This window comes from Megalobrama amblycephala, linkage group LG13 (genome assembly GCF_018812025.1).
Source record: "Megalobrama amblycephala isolate DHTTF-2021 linkage group LG13, ASM1881202v1, whole genome shotgun sequence".
NCBI classification, from domain to species: domain Eukaryota; kingdom Metazoa; phylum Chordata; class Actinopteri; order Cypriniformes; family Xenocyprididae; genus Megalobrama; species Megalobrama amblycephala.
Genome location: NC_063056.1, coordinates 4,572,746 through 4,595,754, shown reverse-complemented (window position 1 = coordinate 4,595,754; position 23,009 = coordinate 4,572,746). Strand labels below are relative to the sequence as shown.

The window sequence follows — 23,009 nt, the reverse complement described above, 5'->3', positions numbered from 1 at the left end:
AAGTGTAGAATAAAGGTAAAATATATGAAAAATGCGGCTTTTTAAAAAAAAAACAAATAACAAAGCATTAAGACATGTTAAACTGTGCCCCAAAAACACAATCAAGCCTAGAAAAAATATTACTGAACCACCACTTTAAGACTATTTTGTGATTTCAATCATAAAGTTACTGTACTACTTTAAGCACTATAATAAATAAAAGTAAAAAGTTAAAATTTGAAGCTATATAGACATACATAAAAAAATAAACATGACAAAACCACAGCAAAACTACTAAAATTAAAATGAAAACTGAACCCCTACTGTCAAAAATATTAACACTGCATTGGATTCCAGGTGAAGATGTGACCGTTTTGTAAGTGTTTTATTAGAATTAGTTTGGTCTATTAATTTGGCTTTCGACTACCAACAAGTGTCTAGTAGGCTACCTTTGTGTAACACATATTATAATAATTTTGCAGATTTAGCATTTTTTTCCTCAGTGTTGAGCATTATAACCATTCACACGTTTCTGATTGTGAATTCAGTGGCCAATTGGAGGCCTTAATGTTCATTACATAATTTATATACTTCATGTGGGCTATTTACTGATTATTAAAGGATTGCTGAGTATGCCACCTTTGAGCTGTATTAAACAGTACAGTGTAAATAAACATAAATGCAGCTTCTGTTCCACCTTTGCAGAGTAAAGATGCTTTTGTTGATGCTGATAAAATTTTATTTGTAACAACAACTACAGTATAGCATTTTGAATGACTAAAGTAAATTTAAGTATTTGACATAAAACACAACACAGATACATTTAATAAGGTAATTGTTAAAAAAAAAAAAAAAAAAAGCCCTTAAAAAATATATATATATTACCCATTAATGCTAATTTCTGAAAACCCAGAAGAGTATTTTCCTACATGACTCCCAAGCCTGGCAATAGCATCCCTGGCACTGCACAGTTCACACTTCAGTTTAGTTTTAAGTCTAGATGGAACAACCATCAGTTTACTAACCAGACACAATTGATAACAGAACTGACAACCCTGTTTTAAGTAGCTCAGCAGATTCACAAAAGCCATAAAACAAGAGTAGTTTTGATGGGTTTGCAGTTGAGCCTCCAGCATTTTTCCCGTTCCAGACAGCAGAAACAGAAACTCTAACACTCTCATGGCAATTCATAACTCTTTTATGTTTTGGCAAATTGGTGGCTAATTTAGTTTAGAGTGGACCTTTCTGTTCACTTTTTTGTTTTAAATCATACATTTTCATAAAGTTCAAATCGTACAAATTCATATGAAATCACCAACTAGCCAGATTGAGTTGGAACTCACATATTCAGTCTATACCAGTGAGATCAACAGAGAACACTTTGCAATATAACAACATTTCTGGTCTCAAACAGGTTTCATTTTCTAGAAAATGTATCTCCTAACTTTACATGGTGCAAATAAATGTAGACATTTTAATATCAAAAGCATACAATTTTTAAAACATGCAGCATGTTCAAACGTAAAATCACTACATATACAAACTTTGTAGACACCAAAAGAAATTATTTTACAGTAGAAAATTCAATTCCATCAAGGACTCTCTTCTCTCTCACACAGTCTGGTTTCACAGGCCTCGTCCTCAGAGGTTTTGATGGGAGACTTTGGTGAGCCAGATGTAGTTGACTGTCCCTGAAAGTAACAATAGAGCTCATTGTCCACCATCGCTCTGCCTTTAGTGACTAGGCTTTCACCTTTGCTGACTGGTCTGTCAGGTAAAGGTGGGCCGCTCTCATCTTTACATTGTTCATTTTCAGCTTCTTTTTTAAGCAAATGGGAATATACTAGAGTATCATCTATGTACTCATAAGCATGAGGATCTTCCTCCTCCTGTGTTTTGGGGATGCCATGGAGGCCTGGAAGAAAAGCATTGGGATTGTAGTTGGACACTGGGGGAGTCTTATTCCTCTTCTTTTTCCTGTGCAATATTAAGATACTTTGTTAAAAAACATCCAATATTACAGCACAATACTTGTTAGGGTTTCAAGAGCAATGCAGCGTCAGTCAAAAGACAAGTGTTTTTTGCCAGTTTCAGCCTGACGCAGTTATCATTTTCACATCCTGCGCCACGTTGTTTAAATAGCAAATGCATTTGCACCCATCTGTTCACCATGTGTGTGCTGCTCTGAAAACAAGGTGTGTTCAGGCGCATTGTTGGCGTGTTGCTATTTTGAGGCAACTGAAATGACTGCACAATTCAATGGCTAAATATTTAATTTCCAGTGGTGGAAAGAGTACTGAAAATTTGTACTCAAGTACAAGTACTGTTACATTGCTGAAATAATACTCAAATAATACTCAATTTAATGAAAGGCCAAACAATATTCAATCAATCAGTAAAAAATAGCTACTTTCAACAAAGCACTTTCACCTTATTCATGAACTGCATGAATTAATGGTCGCAATACTGGAATTTCTAACTTCAATACAATACAAATGATCAATATTCAGTATCATTTTAAATACCAATAAGTTAAGTAATGTTAATTGATCAATATCAATTAACATTACAATAATCTCACTTAAAGGTGCCATAGAATTGAAAATTGAATTTACCTTGGCATAGTTGAATAACAAGAGTTCTGTCCATCGAAAAGACATACAGTGAGTCTCAAACACCATTGTTTCCTCCTTCTTATATAAATCTCATTTGTTTAAAAGACCTCAGAAGAACAGGCGAATCTCAACATAACACCGACTATGACGCAACAGTCAGGATCATTAATATGTACGCCCCCAATATCTGCATATGCCAGCCCATGTTCAAGGCATTAGACATTAGACGTCTGGATCTGTGCACAGCTGAATCATCAGACGTTATGCAGGTAAACAAGGACAATAGCGAAAAATGGTAGAGCAATGGAGCAATAATAACTGACATGATCCATGATAACATGATATTTTTAGTGATATTTGTAAATTGTCTTTCTAAATGTTTCGTTAGTATGTTGTTAATGAACTGTTAAATGTGGTTAAAGTTATCATAGTTTCTTACTGTATTCACAGAGACAAGAGCCGTCGCTATTTTCAATTTTTAAACTGCAGTCTGTATAATTCATATACACAACTTCATTCTTTATAAATCTCTCCAACAATGTGTAATGTTAGCTTTAGCCACAGAGCATAGGCTTAAACTCCTTCAGAATCAAATGTAAACATCCAAATAAATACCATACTTACGCGATTACACATGCTCCATGACGGACATTTTGTTAAGATCCATTTTGAGGGTTATATTAGCTGTGTGAACTTTGTTTATGCAATGTATTATAGAGTTGCGAGCTCGGGGGCGAGGAGCGCAAGGATTTAAAGGGGAAGCAGCCTGAATCGGCGCATTTATAATGATGCCCCAAAATAGGCAGTTAAAAAAAAATCTATGGGGTATTTTGAGCTGAAACTTCACAGACACATTCAGGGGACACCTTAGACTTATATTACATCTTGTGAAAAAGCGTTCTATGGCACCTTTAAATATTTGCTCACTCTGTGTATTTGTGTCTTTACAATAGGGTAACTTTGTTGCAGTAGCTCACATGCAGCACAAGAAAGCATGATTTCAAACTGAATTGAATTTACAAGAAAAGACAAGTGAACAGTCAGTAATAAAATAAAACAAATTACCTCAATTAAGTTGAGGTATAATAAAATAACACTATATTTTTATATGCCCTGTATATAAGTATTCTGGTCACTTTATAACATTAAGGTTGAACCACTGTAGTCACATGAACTATTTTAACAATGTCTTTACTACTTTTCTGGGCCATAAAAAGTGTTTGCCTGTTGTTAAACTAGCAAAAGTGGTTTCGGACATGGCCTAAGTGCACTTGCACTGTGTGCTTTAGACCATGCGCTTAGATTGTTAAAATAGGGGCCCCTAATATCAATAATTATCAAAAGAGGGCATGGACCACTTTCACTTAAACGGCTATAACTCTTGAATGGAATAAAATAATTTCATCAAACGTGGTGCACATGTGTTTGCGCTCATTTGCATGTGACATGAACAAAATCGCAGCGTTTGGCCACTTGGTATGTTATAACCGGAACAAAACTACGCAACAGTCGGTCCAAAAATTGTGAAAATTGTCATTCAGTGTTTTTGTCCAAGGTACTGTATCATCATTGTCTATGACGACATTTTTATTTAAAAAATATGGACTACCATCAGCCAATCAACACTCAGGAAGCTATTAGACAAGGCTATCAAAGGCTGATCAAAATGAAATTAGGCCCCTTTGACTCATGGCCTCAAAAGAGTGAAAAACTGGAAAGAAATTGCTGTTAGATGGGCAGTATTAGATTTTTCATGTGTGAAACTTGTATACTGATTATATATTATGATATATTTTACACATACACACGTTATTCAAATCATGTTGGATCTCATCATTCTGAACAACTTTAAGAAAAAAAAAAAAACTTTTGCATACTAGTCCAAGGGTTTTTCGCTTAAAGGTGCTAAAGAGGATGTTTTGTTTTATACATTTTTGCAATATTACTTGAAACTGTCTTTACTAACTGATAAAAGACTATTTATTAGGTGCACTGAAAGTAATAATATTAATATACATCATCTGTGCATGAGGTAGGGCCTTAAAAACATTAGCCAATCATTTACGCGATCATCGCGTAAACGATTGGTCCTCTGGCTTGTCAATCACTGCCATGACGTTCCTTTTGAGAGACGAGCGCGGCTGCTCGCTCCAGTAACTTTCCACACTCCACAGGCGCCGCATGCGATGTTATTGTCAGGAGACAGGAGTAACAACTGCAGATTATGAGTTACCTGCGGTGAGTCCGACATAATGAATCCAAAAAACACGACACAGCGAATGCCGGTGGTAAACACTCGTGTTCCAATACGAGTGTTTACGAGTTTTGGGAGGCGTTCCTTTGAAATGTGAAGGAGGGGGGCTGTTCTTACACATGCACTCATTTCAAAAACTCAGTAACAGTCTTTGGATTCTCAGTCGAAGAAAAAATCCTCTCTATCACCTTTAACCTTAAAAAAACCAGTGTAGACAAATCTCATGACTCCCTAGATGAATAATTATCAAAAATATGTTGAACTGTACTATTTGGAGGGTTGTAGCACAGTCGTTCCACAGTCGTTCCAAATGGCCTTGAGTTGTGACCTTGATCACGGTTAGTCAACAAGCGCAGCTCAACCCCGGCTCAGAACTACCCTCATGCATAAAGACTGCCTTGGCCTCACATGCAGGGTGGGTGTGGTCTGTGCACAGCCACCCCACCCAAGAGGGTAGTGAGAGAGGAAAAAACTTTAAGCAGATTTTGCCACTTTTGGCGTTCCATATTTATGGCACCAATATAGCTCCATACTGACAAGTTTTCCATGCACATCCGGAACACCCGGGAAAGCATGGCTGTAATCTCTGAATCTGAGTCAGCATAAGAACACACCATTACAGTGGGCAGTGTCACCCTCATTTCCAGAGCATAACAGCCCTCTCTCCGATGCTGCAATCGACATCTGACCCTCAGCTGGAGCTCTGAATGAAATGCTAGGTTCCCTTATGAAAAGGACCAGCAATCCAATCCAGAAACTGCACAGCTTGCAATGCGCTAGAGAGGGAGGGGCCCTAGGAGGTTGGTTCCCTGAAGGAAACTCTCAACCTCAAGTCACCCAAGCTATTTCACCAAAGTAGACCTTTTCTGGTGCACCAGAGAGGGGGCTACAATGGAGATTAGGCAAGGAGACCGCGCATCTAGAGTGCCATGACAACTTGCGCTGCAGCCTGACAGCTCGACGGCATACAACACGCAGAGGATCAAGAGGTTTGCTCTCGCTGATCTCTACGGTCTCCCAGAGTGTCGGGCAGACCCGCTGCTGTGCTTTTACACACAACAGCAGCTGGTAAACAAAAGAGGGGACTCAAGCTTCCCGGAGAAAGAAGAGTCATGACCGGCGTGTCGACGTGATCATGTTCTCATACGAAAACGTGAACCACCCACGAACATCGTTTCAGCATGTGCCCAGACATGTGAAACAGTGATCGTGGCCAGTGAGGACAGGAAATGACCGCATTCCAGAAACACACAAATAGAATGTCATCTTTAAAAAGACGCAAGCTCTACTTGTGTAAGCTCTTTTAGGGACTTTTAGGGACAGACAGGGACTGTGTGCAGCCTGTCGTGTGCTCTCTCTCTCTTTGAAGACGCTCACTCTTACCAGCTGTAAAAATGGCTTTCAGCGCTCAAAAGTGCACCATACTGGCCGTGAGAACAGACTTCTGACACTGTCAAAACAGCTATTTGCTCAATAATGGCAAATGAAACAAAAAACAGAAAATAAAGAGAGGACTTCAACCCTGCTGCTGTGCTGTTTGCCTGCACACACACAAAAAAAAGAGAGAAGTTCAACCAAAAAGCTTGACTCGTCTTCTAGCAGACACTTGCTTGCAGAGAACAGGAATAAACACTGTTCGGCTCCAAAGCAAAAAGCTGAAGATGCAACGCACCTGCTGCTCATTATATACCCGCGCTGCGAGGCGAGCAGCTGCTGCATATGATTGCATGCCAATGTGCATTGGTTCGTTTTAGTTACATTCGAAGTATTTTGGTAGTATGTCGAATGTGACCGACTGTATGGGAACCTGAGAATATTCCATTTCCATTTCATCCATTTCAATTGGTAATTATAAAAGTATACATTTCACTTTCTATAGATATATTTTCATGCCCATGAGGCAAGTTTACATGAAGTTTCGTTTCTTTTCTTTTTTCTTTTGTTGGCACGCTCAAGTACACAGGGAGAGACGGCAGAAAGCGGACCATGTTTGCTTTCATTATTTTACAAAAGCACTTCGTTTAGTTGTTATTGTAAGTGCACAAATAAAAGTAGACTCTTCACAGATTCAAAAGATGTATTACTCTTACCTGTATGACCAAAAATGATTAAGTGTAAAAAAAATGATAAAGTGTATTTTTAGTCCAAGTGATTGCAAGGGTGCCTCCATGTTAGCCGCCATGCAGTAAGTGCGCTACTATTCAGCTTTCACACTTCGCACAAACACTTGATTAGCCCACATTTTTCTAGTTTAACGGTAAAGTGAGCAGCATTTCAGATGATACGCCATATTTGAGGTTGATGAATGATAGGCAAGCGTTTGGACGTCCTGCCCGATGTTCTGTAACTACCACAAAAATCAGCTCTCAATGATCTGTCTGTCACAAACTGCGTGGCTTTGGCACTTCCTGTGGATTTTTTTAGCGACCAAAAAAAATTTGGTCAGCCAAATCGCCTAATACGGACGAAAATATAATATGGTTTACTCAAAAGCTTTTCCTAAAATGCGACACATTATTCTAAACAAGCACATACACTTTTATGGAGATAACGCAATAGATTTTTTCATCTCTGATTTAGGTGGTTACAGGCTTATTAAATAAGTAATATATTTTTGCACATGTGCCTAAAGGCCTTAAAGTTCTTGAACCCCTATAACTGATGCTTTCAGCAACAGTTATAATATGTTTTTGAAAAACTCTCACCTGAGAACAATCCAGATCACCACGGCTGTTATGATCATTAACACAATCCCCACGATACTCAGGATGATGCCCAGAAGCTTCTCTGAAAACATAACGATACATTTCACTTCAAGTCTTTCTCCTATTGTTGTAATATATGGAAATTCTAGTGTGAATCTACTGGACAGAAGAAAGTAAGGCTCTCTCACTTGTGTTACTCTGCAGTGTGATCTCCATCATTGCCCTGAAGCTTCCTGTCGGGGACTTACAGTTAGTCATGTTAAGGTAAAAACTTTCTGGGACCAGGACATCATTAATATTCTCATCCTTTTTAGTGCTATACATCATCGCTTGAGACCGAATGGTCTGCACCGCAATGTTTGTTTGCACCTCTTTACACTTAGGCTGGCTGACATTCATGAACTTCAGATTGCTCTTAAGATGTGGCTCCATGTTAATGATCCAGGACACATTGCTGGAGGGTTTAATCCCAGATGGCCAGGCTGGGGTCACCAACACGGTAGGATTATCCAGTTTTGGTGCAACAGTGAATATATAGTCCTCTGTATGAGAAAGGCAGAAGAGCAAAACTCAAGAACTGTTTTGATTTTTGACATCAAGTCACTCGAATTAAATATATATTTGAGAAAGTTCACTGCTGCTGAAAGGTTTGAGATTTTTTTTTAGGTTTTTTTTTTTTTTTATGTCTTCAAACTTGCGCTTGCTATATAGTTTCCTCAACATTAAAATCAGCTACCGTTTGCAGTTATGCATAATGAATGTATAATGAAACATTTTACCTGATATGTCTTGTATAAATGAATAAGTTAAAAAGGGGTTATTTTCCAAATTCCAGTCATTGAAACTTGTAACGGAGGCAGTTACTGCAATCTTGGATTCACGGATCTGGATTTTCTCAATGGTCCCCTTTGGACAAAACTGCCCAACAGTGATGCCAGGGTTATCATGGGACACATTTAGAAGGAGGATGCTATTGTATTTGACCTCAGGCAGACAGTAACGCAGACCGCCTGTAGGGGACTGTAGCTCCACTGAACTGTTCTGTGGGCCATGAAGGTGCCATGTCATCGTCTTCAGAACTCCTGGGATACAGATCTCCTTGTTACTGAAGGTTATAGGGAATGTAGTGGATGCACAGCTTCTCCATTCTTTACATTCTGTTGATGAAACAAAGTAAAAGATGAATAAATAAAAAATAAAATAAAAATGAGAATTGAATTGAATGAATAGAGAAATGTTTAATTATTAAGGGCCCAGAACTGAAAGAGCGTTAAAGGCCCATTCAGACCAAGAATTCAATCCCATTCAGACCAAGACATGTATATGATATAAACTTAAATATGATAACTTACATATGATATCTTATATGATATATACTATAACAATAACTATATGAGCATCCACACCAATGGATGACAACATTCTGTGTACTGTATTATAAGCACAAGCTGCAGTTATGTTGTCTGCCGCTTTAAATACTGGAGCTCTTTAAAGTTGGTGGATTCTGGAAAAATTCTGAAAGTGATTCCAACAATATCATTCCTACATTATCAATATAGTTGTGTTATGGACTTAGAATTAGAATGATTCTTGAAACTTTACAGATATCTTTATAGTTATCATCCTTGTGGTCAGGCCTTGACCCTATTGTTTACATTAGTTTTTTTTTTTTTTCTTCTTCTTCTTGTGCCACTGCCATCTGACTTTTATTTTGACGGCACTGAGAACGGCGACTCTGAGAACAGCAGCGCCTGAGAGCACAACACTCCCATTCTTCATTAGTTTATGTTCTTTGTTTAACAGTTTTGTCTAATATGTTACTAGATAGAACTCTTAAAAAAAGAGAGTAAACTGTATTTAAAAAGTATGATTGCATTTGCTTTTATATTATTAGTAATAAAAAGGCAAACACTATAATACTTTCTCATTTACCATCAGCATTCAGCAAATACGCGTTTATATCATTAAGCAAATCTTTGAATATCTAATTAACATTTAATTTCACAAACATTGCAGACTTAGTCAAATCCAGCGGTCAGATATTCTGAAGTGCGCATTTGAAACATGCTGAAGAGCTGTATACATCCAGTGTGAGGAAAAGGGCTCAGAAAATCACTCTGGATCCCTCCCATCCAAGTCATTTTCTCATTGAACTATTGCCATCTGGCCGCCACTACAGAGCACTGAGCACCACCAGAACAACCAGAAACAAGAAAAGTTTCTTCCCCCAGGCAATCTACCTCATGAACAGTTAAATGTTCTCCCCACTGTGCAATGATAAATAAGTGAAATACCACTTAACCTGTATATAGCACATCTGTACACACAAATATGTCTATTTTTGTTTATTTATATATTACAGTGAGTACACACAGTTGAGTACCTATGGTCTGGTGGACGGCCATCTCTAGTTCATCCTTGTTACATTCAATGGATTCAATGTCATAACGCTTCCCTGAAGCTATGGATGACTGCGTTCGTTTTGACCGAATCCATTTTCAACACACAGAGGGACGTGGGATCCTTTTTCACCACACGTATCTGTAGTATTTGCTTCTCTGGCAGATCCCCTCCATAATGCTCTGCAACAGTGACAAGAATAAGAAAAAACAGAGTCTGGCATAATGAACAGTCAGCTGATGATTTTTGCAAAATTAAACCATCAGTGTCAGGGTCTTGCCCTGACAGTCTTGTCTGTCTTATCTCTGTTCAATGTTTCTTTGTTTGGCATGTGCTCCTCTTGTCCCGCCTCGTTTCCCTTCACCACACCCCCTTGTTTAGTCCTGTCTAGTGCTTGTTTCACTAATTGTGCTCACCTGAACCTCATGTGCTCTGGTCCCTTTATATTGTGCTTCCTTCCCTCATGTCTTTGCTGGTTTGTTGTGTTCATTCTGTTCTTAGATCCTGTCAGTAGTGATGGCCAGATCGAGGCTTCGTGAAACACTGAAGCAGTTGAAGCAAATGTGCTGTAATTTGTCGAGGTTTCAAAAAATCGGACACCTGTCTTCACGGTGACCTCTAGTGGTCAGCACAGTGTAAATGCAACTTTGGGCAAACATGCATAAAAACACCTTTTACAAATGTATTGCAAAAGTTTTATTGAAAGTAAAATTTAACAAATGTTAATCATCTAATAAGATTAAATATAGAGTGTCTGTATAATATGTGTTTTTATCAATTTTCAGGGCTTGTTTTCTTTGTTCTTTGGCTCAAGCTAAACAGGAAAAATAATAGATTAATAACTACCATTATTAATTTTAATTATTCTAATGTCTAATTAAAATTTCGAGATCAGGTAAAACCATAGGGTAAAGCCCATTGACACACTTAGTTCTCAGTGAATCTGCATGATTCATGGGTTCACTTTATCATCACCCTCTACCGGTGAACCATTGAAATGTCTAACTGTTTCAAAACGTTTTGAAACAGTGATGGCGTAACGAAGCCTCGTTTACTGAAATCACGTGACTTTGGCTGTTTGAGCCAAGACTGGAACTACTTGTGAGATTAGCGTCAAGCCTCAAGTTCCTTGTATTCCTGACTGGTTCTTCCCACATTTATCCTACCTGTTGCTGCTTCCCAAGCTGTCCTCAAGTCTGTTGTCACCTTAGACTGATTCTCAGTGGTCATCCTCCCTGCCTGTCATCGTGTCGTTTGCCCTGCCCTGCTGTTTGACGGTTTCACACCTAAATTTCCCTGTTGTACCCTGTCTTTAGTGTTGTTAATAAAATCCCTTTATTGCTCATTCTGCGCCTGGGTCCTCACTCCTGCAAAAACCTGACAATCAGAGTCTTGTTATGAGAAAAGAGATGGTGAAGTGTCAAAAAACACTGAACTCATCCAGCCTTGACCAACCCTAATACAAAATTATTACTCACATACTTAAATAATTATACAGACATGAATTAAGTGTTTTAAGTCTAAATGATTTGTGGATGACTATCAAGATTTTTCAGTGGTCAATACAGATATCTAGAAGACTGGGTGGCTGCAGGGTGATTTAACTCTGATACAGTATAACAAAATTCACTGATAGCAAACAAGATTTTTAAAAAAGCATGCAGAAAAAAATTATTTTACAAAGCATTTTCTCCAAATTCACAAAAAGAAGAAAAAGAAATGATCTTCTATCCACTGACAAAGCTGAGGAAAATTAGGATCTGACAAACTAGGTAGGTAAACGTTCCTTTTAACCGTCCAAAAGAGAACATCGTTATTGGCCAATACTGATCATCTCACAATATCCAAAAATATTGGTCGGTCCATTGGTCGATCACTAAAAAAACTATTTTATTAGCTCACTGTAAAGTCTGTAGACTAAGTTTCCTTGCAAGTTGTGTTCCAGTCAGATAGTTCCGGTCATCTTTTTCCCGGCAGTGCTAGTTAATGTTACCGCATTGGGCTAAAACTTACTAACTTTGCTCTCACAGGGTATAACAACTTCCCCAAAAATGTTTGATAATTTTTGTAATTTTGTTTACCAGCAGCCACATCACCCTGTAGTCCAAGACTAGTTGCCCACTGAAGCCAAGCAGGGTTGAGCCTAGTCAGTACCTAGATGGGAGACCTCCTGGGAAAACCAGGTTGCTGCTGGAAGAGGTGATAGTGACACCAGTAGGGGGCGCTCATCCTGTGGTCTGTATGGGTCTTAGCGCCCCAGTATAGTGATGGAAACACTATTCTGTCAAAAAAGCACCATCCTTCGGATGAGATATTAAACCGAGGTCTTGACTCTCTGTGGTCATTAAAAATCCCAGGATGTTCTTCAAAAAAAGAGTAGGGGTCTGACCCCGGCATCCTGGCCAAATTTGCTAATCGGCCTCTGTCCATCATCATGGCCTCCTAATCATCCCCATACAGGTGCTGGTCATATAATTGGAATATCATCAAAAAGTTGATTTATTTCACTAATTCCATTCAAAAAGTGAAACTTGTATATTATATTCATTCATTACACTGATATAATGTGCAGTCCACTCTTTGTGAATCTCCCCCACATTTTTGAATGGGTTTTGTTTCACAATCCTCTCCAGGGTGCGGTTATCCCTATTGCTTGTACACTTTTTTCTACCACATCATTTCCTTCCCTTCGCCTCTCTATTAATGTGCTTGGACACAGAGCTCTGTGAACAGCCAGCCTCTTTTGCAATGACTTTTTGGTCTTGCCCTGCTTGTGCAAGGTGTCAATGGTCATCTTTTGGACAACTGTCGAGTCAGCAGTCTTCCCCATGATTGTGTAGCCTACAGAACTAGACTGAGAGACCATTTAAAGGCCTTTGCAGGTGTTTTGAGTTAATTAGCTGATTAGAGTGTGGCACCAGGTGTCTTCAATATTGAACATTTTCACAATATTCTAATTTTCTGAGATACTGAATTTGGGATTTTTAATATAATCATCAAAATTAAAAGAAATTTGTTTATATCAATATATCAGTCTGTGTGTAATGAATGAATATAATATACAAGTTTCACTTTTTGAATGGAATTAGTGAAATAAATCAACTTTTTGATGATATTCTAATTATATGACCAGCACCTGTATACTGATTGGTTTCTTCACTCTGTCTCTTCCCCACCAATAAGCTGGTGTGTGGTGGCGTTCTGGTGCAATATGGCTGCCGTTGCATCATCCAGGTGGTGCTGCACATTAGTGGTGGTTGAGGAGATTCCCCCTTCCATGTAAAGCAATTTGAGTACAGAGAAAAGCACTATATAAACGTAACAAATCATTCTCCCCCACCTTGTTACATGCTTGTGAAGTTTCCAGTCATAAACATTATAAGTGATATATCCATCCAATTACTTTTTGGAAGTAATGAGCAGAACATTTCATTTCAAGTTTGTACCACAATGGCAAAGATTCAAATTATGTCTATTATTAGTTATTTAATTTAATCTCTCTCTTTTTCTCTCTCCCTCTCTTTGTGTGTGAGTAGATTGCATGCTGGGAGCGGAAGTGTGGTGTGGGGAGTGGGAGTGAGAGCAGCACGCTTGAATTGGCTTTCAAGGTTAAATCTTTTTTTTTTTCTTTATGGTTTTTTGGGTTTAATTATTATGTTATGGTTTATTATTTAGTTACTTACTACTATTTTTCATTGATTTTTTAATCATTTTAATGGAACTGGAATCGGAACCGGAATCATTAGGCAGAACCGGAATCAGAAAATTCCTTTCGATTCCCAACCCAAGTTGACTCAGAATGACCCATTAATTAATATCTTGCATATTCTGCAAGGGGTGTGTAAACTTATGAGATATGTATGGAAATATAACTACTATAAAAGTACATAAAAATAAGCAATGCTACATACCCATTTTTCTCTTGCTGGCAGAGATTTGAAAGTGCACCATTAGGCCTTCCGATGGAGAATCTGACCAGGATATATTGCAGTTCTGTAAGGAGAGAATAAAGTCCCCAGTCTCCAATGATAGCTGGCTTCCATTCAGAGGTTTTACCAGATGGCTCATGTCATGCCATAAGTACCTCATTGTTGGGATGTTTTCAGGTTGGAGACATGTTGGAACAGTGTAGTTTATAATGTGCACATCTGTGTAGTACTCATGGGGCACGTTGAAATACCACACTGTCTTTGCATTTTCAGGAAAAGGGTTTGGGGTAAAGAAGTCCTGGGTTGAACTCCTCTCTGGGAGAACAACATGGATAGAAGACATTGCTGCTGTAAAGTAAAGAAAGTTCAATAATTCAGATATGACAACTTTGTTTAGGCAGTTTGTGCTTAAATATAGAAGCTTTACCAGTGCACTTACAGTAAATGGTTAATACCAGTGATACAATGATTTCTTTCATGTCCAGAGGTTGACCTCCAGACACTTCCAAAGACAGTTTGACAACATTATTCACATTGACTGTTCTAATGGCTCCATTATGACAAAACCTTCCAACACTGACATTCTCTGATGTGATCGTGTAAACGTGTTTGTCTGGGCAGCTGTCTGTAGGCGGAATCTGCCGTAAACCAGGAATCCAGAAAAACAAGTGGACTTCTCTTGTAGCTGGAGGCTTCAGATTCCAGGTGAAGGTCCGATTGAACTTTTGAAAGAAATTATGTTCTTTGGGTTCAATGATGAATTCCACTGTTGAAAAAATGTCTTATGTCAGAGAAATACCCATTATATTTATTAAGTTGACAACAAACACACAGTGTTAATTTAACCCTCTGGTGTTCCTCATTTACGGGTCACACTCATACTCCTCCTAGACAAAAGAAGTATTTAAATCAAAAATATTTTTATTTAACATTTTGTATTTTGAGGGAATTTTATGGTGCTAAGTAGTAGTCATCTGATATATTATCAAGGCCAATATATGGCCATATATTTAGTATTTTTTAAAATATCAACATGTGTCAGAAATGGGACTTTTATTTTGACAGTGCTGAAAACGGCAGCACCAGAGAGGCCATTTACACAACACCATTTTCAACTAAAAACAGGAATCTTTAATGCCTTTTGGTCATTCATTTACTCGACAACAGCGTTTTGGGGGCCTGAAAACACAAACTTTTGAAAACAGGATTCAAAGTGCATGTTTATCATTATTGTCTCTGTATAAACTACAAAAACACGAACTTGTGAAGATGGTGACATCATGCGCATGTTACATTTTCAGTCTATAAGCGTATAGTGTTTCTTTACAAAGTCACATCGTCATCTTCTGGCCTCTGCAGCAGAATACAATGTTTTTAGTCCTTTTTGCGGATCCGTGTGAATGGGGATCTTTTGATGTTGTCGTCTATAAACAATATACGAAAAGTATTATAGTGTTTGCTTTTATATTATTAGTAATACAAAGGCAAACACTATAATACTTTCTCATTTACTGTCAACATTCAGCAAATATGCATTTATATCATTTATATGTCATATCTAATAAACATTTAGGCCCCGTTTACACTGGTGCATTTTAGTTTTATAACTTTTGCTACGGTTACGTTTGTCGATTACACTATTCCGGCGTTTTCAACCCTTCGAAAAATGGAGATTTCCGAAAACGCTGCAGAGACTGTTTTAATTTGAAAAAAACGCTGGGGTTGCATTTCACTGTAAACGGATCAAAACAGAGACTATTGAAAATGACATGCATGCCCAGTGTGTATAAACAGTCATGTGACATGAGGTTTCGTCATGTAGTGTAGATTGTTTCTAAAACTCTGTGGAAACGCCAGTGTAGTTGAGGAAAGTTTTATTTTAAAATACATTTTTAAAATTCAAACACACTTGGGTAAACTGGGTTTTAATTAAACCTTGAAGACTTAGTTGAATCCAGCTATGAGATCTTCTTAAGTGAGCATTTGTAGCCTGCATGAACATGTTACTCTGTGCATGACGGTCAGTCAGTGCGAACTAAATGCAGAAGAGAATTCAGCTTCACTGGAGAGGCACGATTGACAAACTTTAAACACTTGATTTCAAACTATGCTGTGCAATATCCAGTTGCCCACTATGTGATATTCATGTCATTTTCTCTGTGTGCTTTATGTAAAATTAGCATTACCTTCTCTTTATTTGAGTTTAAAATGAAAATAATGTCATTTATTACTTACCCTCATGCCGTTCCACACCCGTAAGACCTTCGTTGATCTTCGGAACACAAATGGCCGATTTCAAAACACTGCTTCAGGAAGCTTCAGAGCATAATGAATCAGTGTGTTGAATCATGATTCAGATCATGTGTCGAACTGCCCTAACTGTTGAAATCATGTGACTTTGGCGGTCCAAACTGCAGATTCAATACACTGATTCATTATGCTCCGATGCTTCCTGAAGCAGTGTTTTGAAATCGGCCATCACTATATAAGTCGTTATTTTGTTTTTTTGGCACACCAAAAATATTCTCATTGCTTTATAATATTAATATTGAACGACTGTACTCACATGAACTGATTTAAATGTGTGTTTTTAGTACATTAATGGATCTTGAGAGAGGAAATGTCATTGCTGGCTATGGAGGCCTCCACAAAGTCATTGGATTTCAACTAAAATATCTTAATTTGTGTTCCGAAGATCAATGAAGGTCTTAAGGGTGTGGAACGGCACGAAGGTGAGTAATAATGACTAATTAATGATTTTTTTTCTAATTTATTAAACATTAAGTAAAATAAACATAAACATGTACTCCTCATGGCTCAAAGGGGTTAATAAAGTAAGAAAAATATCCATATTTAACAAGTTATAAAGTAAAATATCTAGCTTCCACAAAATCGTCTTCCATATTCAGCCTATGAAGAAATTTTAACTGACGTCGCGTAAGTTACACTTTTTTCATTAGTTGAATAGGGACGTTGATGTGGCATAAGTGTTTTGAACTGCAAGAGTTTTACACTTTCTTTGTAAGTTGAATACTAGGGGTGTGACGAGACCAGTATCTCACGAGACGAGACGAGACTCGAGATTGAGTTCACGAGACGAGACAAGATGGTGAAATACATGACTAGAAAAAATATTCTGCAGGTGTATTTGAAATGTTTTAACTAATCATTTTGTAATGAATGTCATTTCAGTTCTACTTTCTGAGACTGAATTATCATATGCAGTAAAAGACAACAATACTCAAGCACTGTAAAAGGTTTTGCCACTAACTCAACTGACTGGCTTCTCTTCAGATCTTACTGTACATGAATTATGAGCTTCTACAGCTTTTGACCTCCTAACTGAACTCCTCTCCACAAACTGATCACAGAAATAAAAACAGTATAAATAAAAATGGTAACACTTTACAATAAGGTCTCATTTATTAACATTAATGTATTAACCAACATCAACTAACAACGAGCAATATATTTGCTACAGTATTTATTAATCTTTGTTTGTTAGTTGATAAAAATAGTCATTCATTGTTAGTTCATGATAGTTCACAGTGCATTAACTAATGTTAACAAATGAAACCTTATTGTTTGTACTAGTAAATAATAAGAAGAGAAAACTGTTATTCATTTTTATGGTAACACTTTACAATAAGTGCAACCATAATCGCACTCTCTCAATATTCAAAGATCTAATAAGACCAAATTTTTCTTTGATACAGAGCTAGGAGATGGTTACAACTACACTGCCCAGCCTAAAATAGGTTTCATATTGAGAGATATCTGCATTCATCGGGGAGCCGCTTTCAAATGCGGGGTATTGAAATCACGTTTGAATGCGCGCGCGCGTTTACTTTCACTTTCAACGGTCGCGCGTACTCTGTAAATATGGAGCGGCGGCGACCGTTATCCAACTGAATTAAATGTTTTTTTTTTATTTAAATACAAAGCAAAACGACAGTGGAGGCATAATGTAAACGTAGCGGTGGCATATTCTTTCCTAATCTTCCTAACACTCTGTCATGGCAACATCACGAGACTACTTTTCGCCTCGACAAGAAATCTCGTCACAGTTTAGTCTCGCGAGATCTCGTGCCACGAGATCTCGTCACACCCCTATTGAATACAGAAGGTGGTCTGGCAGAAGCTAGATATTTTATTTTAGAAGAAAGTCATATATGCCTACTAAAGGCTACTAAATTAAATACACAGATTTTCTAACAGCTTGCCCTAGCGCAAACCCTCTCATGGCATTAAAAAACTACTGTCGAGATTTACTAAAGACACACAGTGCAAAATTAGTGCTGAAAAGGCATGGACTGAGTTGTTTTTGTGGCTGACCTTATTGCATATACATTTGTAGGAGTTTACCTTTCAGATGCAAAATTTATGGGAGGAGAGTATTTAATTGAATCACGCAACGCAATTTACTAATGACTGCATCTGTGTTCTTTAATTTCCACGTCAGCAGTAGATCACGTGCAAAACTTGCCACTCCCATTGCCACATTTGTGGAATTGTGCTCTCACGCTAATTTGCCCCGTTTAGTAAATCTGGCACCTAGGATGGCTTGAGGGTGAGTAAAGCTTGAGGTAAGGTTTGCAGACTACAAACACAATTAACCCTTAAATGCATACCGTGGGTCTTTATCGACCCAGGACGTCATTCACTACCCTCCTCCTCATAATTTTTTTAAAGTTAGACATCGTCCTTCTTAGTATTCCTCAATAAATTCATTATATATAATATAACCCAAAGAAAATCATAAAATTATAAAAGAATGCCTGTTTTCCCATTTTTTGTAAAAATTGTATAGGGTCGCCAATGACCCGAGGTGTGTATCAGTATATGTATATTTTTTTCTGCAGAACAATAATTGAATCTTTGATGACAAAATAAGTGCAATTCACATTTATTCCACAAGGTGGCAATGTCTGATACACAATGATGAAGTGACGTTTCAGTCAGACAGAAAATGAAAGAATAGGAAGTATCATTAGCAAAACGTGAAATGGCTCAGCGATTTACTGGAGAGCAAGTATTGAACGCAATCAGATATGAGTGTCACTGTCATTTGATGGATCTGGTGAAGCTGTCAGTGATCAAAATATTGATTTTGAAGATGTTGAAAATGATGAACATATTCTCAAAACTATCATTTGCTGAAAGTACTGGGAAATGAGCTCTGACGAGGATAGGGAAGATGGCATAAAACATCTGCTCAAAACAAACCCTTCCAAGCTCCAAAAGGTAACAAAATATGCTTTATTTTATTATTATGTTACCTTAATATCAGAGGAGTTTTATATTATCGTGACAGGTAGAGATCCATCCGTGTTAGATATAGATCCGGGTCGCTAAAGTCCCGAATATGTAAGAATGACTTTCATTCATGCATTTAAAGGTTAAAGTTAAGGTGATGATTAGACTGAAGTTGGGCTCAGATTGATATGCTGTAGGATAAAACCTGACCTCTGGAACAAATAACTTGTAGAAAATAAAAATGTTTCTATTTCCTAAAGACGAGCGGAGATGGCGAGCATGCATCAAGAATGTGCGAAGAGAGGTTTGGCAGCCAGGCAAGAATTCAAGGATCTGTTTCAAGTAACAAACTCATGACAAGCGACAGATAATAGCTAGCTGACCAGTAACAAGACTGCAATAGTTATGAGTAAATTGATTGCTACATGTAGATAACATTGTATACATTTATTTTACACAGTAGTGTTTGCTCAATGTTGCAGTTGATACACTTTAGCAATGAAATCAAACATTTACGAGTTTACACGTACATGAAATCAAAGTATTTTGTATACTAATTATGTGTATTTGGCGTGCTGTCCGAACCCAGAGTACTTCCCCTCCTTAACTGGGATTAAAACCAGCCAAGAGTGAGATGATGGGGTGGTGGAGGGATGCTGTGAAACTTGTCACAGGATAGAGGTGAGAGACGGCTTTATATACCAGCTTCCTCTTGCACTGATTGGTTGATTTACCTGGATGTGCGCCTCCCGAATTTAGTTAGATAAAACTTAATTTCACAAGTTTACATGTACATGAAATCAAAATAAAGTAATTTGTATAGTAATTATGTGTATTTGGCGTGCTGTCCAGGAGAGGGCTCCGAGCTCAGAATTTGGCCCGAACCCAGAGTACTCCCCCAAAAAAAGCCAAGTAAGCTCAGGACAGCAACGATAGAACAAAGTGAAATTAACCCCCCAAAAAAGTGAAGGGCACGAGAAGGTATTTGCAAAAAATCGAGCTTGACCGTTCGACTGGGAGGGCTCTCACAGCATCCGAAAGGGGCTTAATGCTCAACGGCATCGGAACGGTAAGCTCTTGCTTACGGCGCAAGATATATGAGCATGATTCGGGTTTGAGTTTAGCCGTTCGACCGGGAGGGCTCTCGCAGCATCCAACGGGAGCTCTGGATGAATTTGCTCGCAGCATCGGACGGGTAGGCCCTGCCTGCAGTCGAATGGAGGGCGCCCACTGCATTCAGTTGGGAGGGTTCGACCAGCGTTTCGAAGGGGCTGGGACACAGGAATAGACCTGCCGCCCACAAATGGGGAACTCACACTGCAACACGAATGTGAGTGTCCAACGACGTCTGAATCAGGCAGGGTCTCAGTGCTATTCGAATGGGAGGGCTCGACCGGTGCTTCGGGAGGGGGACTGAGTCCGGCTCACGAATGGGGAGCCTGCAATGTTGTAAAATTTATAACTGAAAGTCTAAAATGAAATACAATGGTTGATTTTAGATTGGCGTGAATACGGCGAGATAATGGGATTTGAAGATGCGGGCTGGTGTACAGGCGATGGGAATTAACGATTTAATTGATTAGGGCTTGTTGCACATTTCTGATGTGGAAGCGGCTGGATCTGATGTAGGTTTTGAAAGCTTCTGATGACCAATGACCAAGGGTTTGAATTTGTTGTGAGAGACTTTTTCAGGTGGCTGTGGTTGTTGCGCCGATACGGAAAGAATGACTTAAAAATGTATTTGCTATGATACCGGACTGGGCGAGAACTGCTTTAAGATGCTTTTGGAACCAAAATCTTGTGGAGGATTGGAGTTGTTGGCGAAGAGAGGATCGAATGAGGATTTGATTAAGAAACGTCTGTACTGCAGGTAATTTATAAGAGAATGGTACGGCTGAATGGGAGTTGGAAGATTGAAAATGTAAATAAAGTGACCCTTTTTGGCTCGATCAGTTTTACTTTGTTTAATGAAAAAAGATATGGTTTCGTTATCTACAACCTGTAAATCTGAAATTGTAGGGTGGATATTAGTGTCGAAGTTAGACATGACTGTTAATTTGGAGCAGCGAAGAGCGGTGTTGATGGAATGGTAGCCGAGACGAAGTGTGGAAATAAGCTAGTTTATGGAAAAACTGAATGCCGCTTAGATAGCCTTTTATGGACCCGGCTTGAAGGCCTTTTACACTGTTAAGGTGAGATATGAATGACGTTATGGACAGACGAGAAAAATCGAAAAACGGCAGGTTGTGAGAGATGTGAAAAGTTTTGAAAGATTTCCATGCTGTATAATATGTTTGGAGGGTTCTAGGTGAAACTGCTTGGAGGATAGTATTAATAGAAGTGTCCAGAAGGGATTTTAAACGGGTGATTTATGGGAAAATCAGCTGAGAATAATGAGGGACTGGGGTTGGAAGTGGATCTGCTTCTTGCGCCAAAGTCCTGAATTTCTGAAAAGAGAAACGGGAAAGAGAGTCAGCGATTTAAAAACGATTTGATTTTTAGAGCCTGGAATGTGTTTAACAGTTATAATAAACTGATCACAGGCAGAAATCCAAATGAGGCGTCTGATGAATGGCATTAACGCAGGGGAGAAATTGATGCCCAGAAACTCGATGGATGTGGTTGGACCCATTGTTTTCTCCTGAGCTATCGGAATCCCTAGTTCTGAGAAAACATTTCACTGTGGCTGAGCTAAAGAGATGCAGTCGGGAGATGGGAGAAAGTTGTAGAAAGTCAACCATCACTGCAGCCCTCCACCAGTCAGGACTTTATCGCAGAGTGGCCCGACTGAAGCCTCTCCTCAGTGCAAGACACATGAAAGCCCACATGGAGTTTGCTAAAAAACTAAGAAATAAGATTCTCTGGTCTGATGAGACCAAGATATAACTTTTTGGCCTTAATTCTAAGCGGTATGTGTGGAGAAAACCAGGCACTGCTCATCACCTGTCCAATACAGTCCCAACAGTGAAGCATGGTGGTAACAGCATCATGCTGTGGGGGTGTTTTTCAGCTGCAGGGACAGGACGACTGGTTGCAATCGAGGGAAAGATGAATGCGGCCAAGTACAGGGATATCCTGGACGAAAACCTTCTCCAGAGTGCTCAGGACCTCAGACTGGGCCAAAGGTTTACCTTCCAACAAGACAATGACCATAAGCACACAGCTAAAATAACGAAGGAGTGGCTTCACAACAACTCCGTGACTGTTCTTAAATGGCCCAGCCAGAGCCCTGACTTAAACCCTAAAAATGGCTGTCCACCAACGTTTACCATCCAACCTGACAGAACTGGATAGGATCTGCAAGGAGGAATGGCAGAGGATCCCCAAATCCAGGTGTGAAAAACTTGTTGCATCTTTCCCAAAAAGACTCATGGCTGTATTAGATCAAAAGGGTGCTTCTACTAAATACTGAGCAAAGGGTCTGAATACTTAGGACCATGTGATATTTCAGTTTTTCTTTTTTAATAAATCTACAAAAATGTCAACAATTCTGTGTTTTTCTGTCAATATGGGGTGCTGTGTGTACATTAATGAGGAAAAAAATGAACTTAAATGATTTTCGCAAATGGCTGCAATATAACAAAGAGTGAAAAAATTAAGGGGGTCTGAATACTTTCCGCACCCACTGTATGGCTTCAGATAGTGTGTCGAAAATGTTGGGGTTGCTTTTGCAACCGAAGGTTAAACACACGGCAAAGTAAAATTTATTGCGCCAGCGAACGCCAAATAAATGCCATGTATCCAGGTGAATTGGCATTACTTTGAAAGCTGATGTGATGTCTACTTTTGCCAACCATGTGCCGTGGCCAACGATTTTATTCATTGTTATTGCTTGTTCGATATCGTTGTAATGAAGAGAAAATTCCTCAAG

The 23,009-nt window shown here is 38.6% G+C and overlaps 1 pseudogene; it reads right to left on the bottom strand.

The window, feature by feature from the left end:
• Window positions 1–260: 260 nt before the first annotated feature.
• LOC125243870 overlaps window positions 261–23,009 on the bottom strand; it is a 76,737-nt pseudogene continuing 53,988 nt past the window's right edge.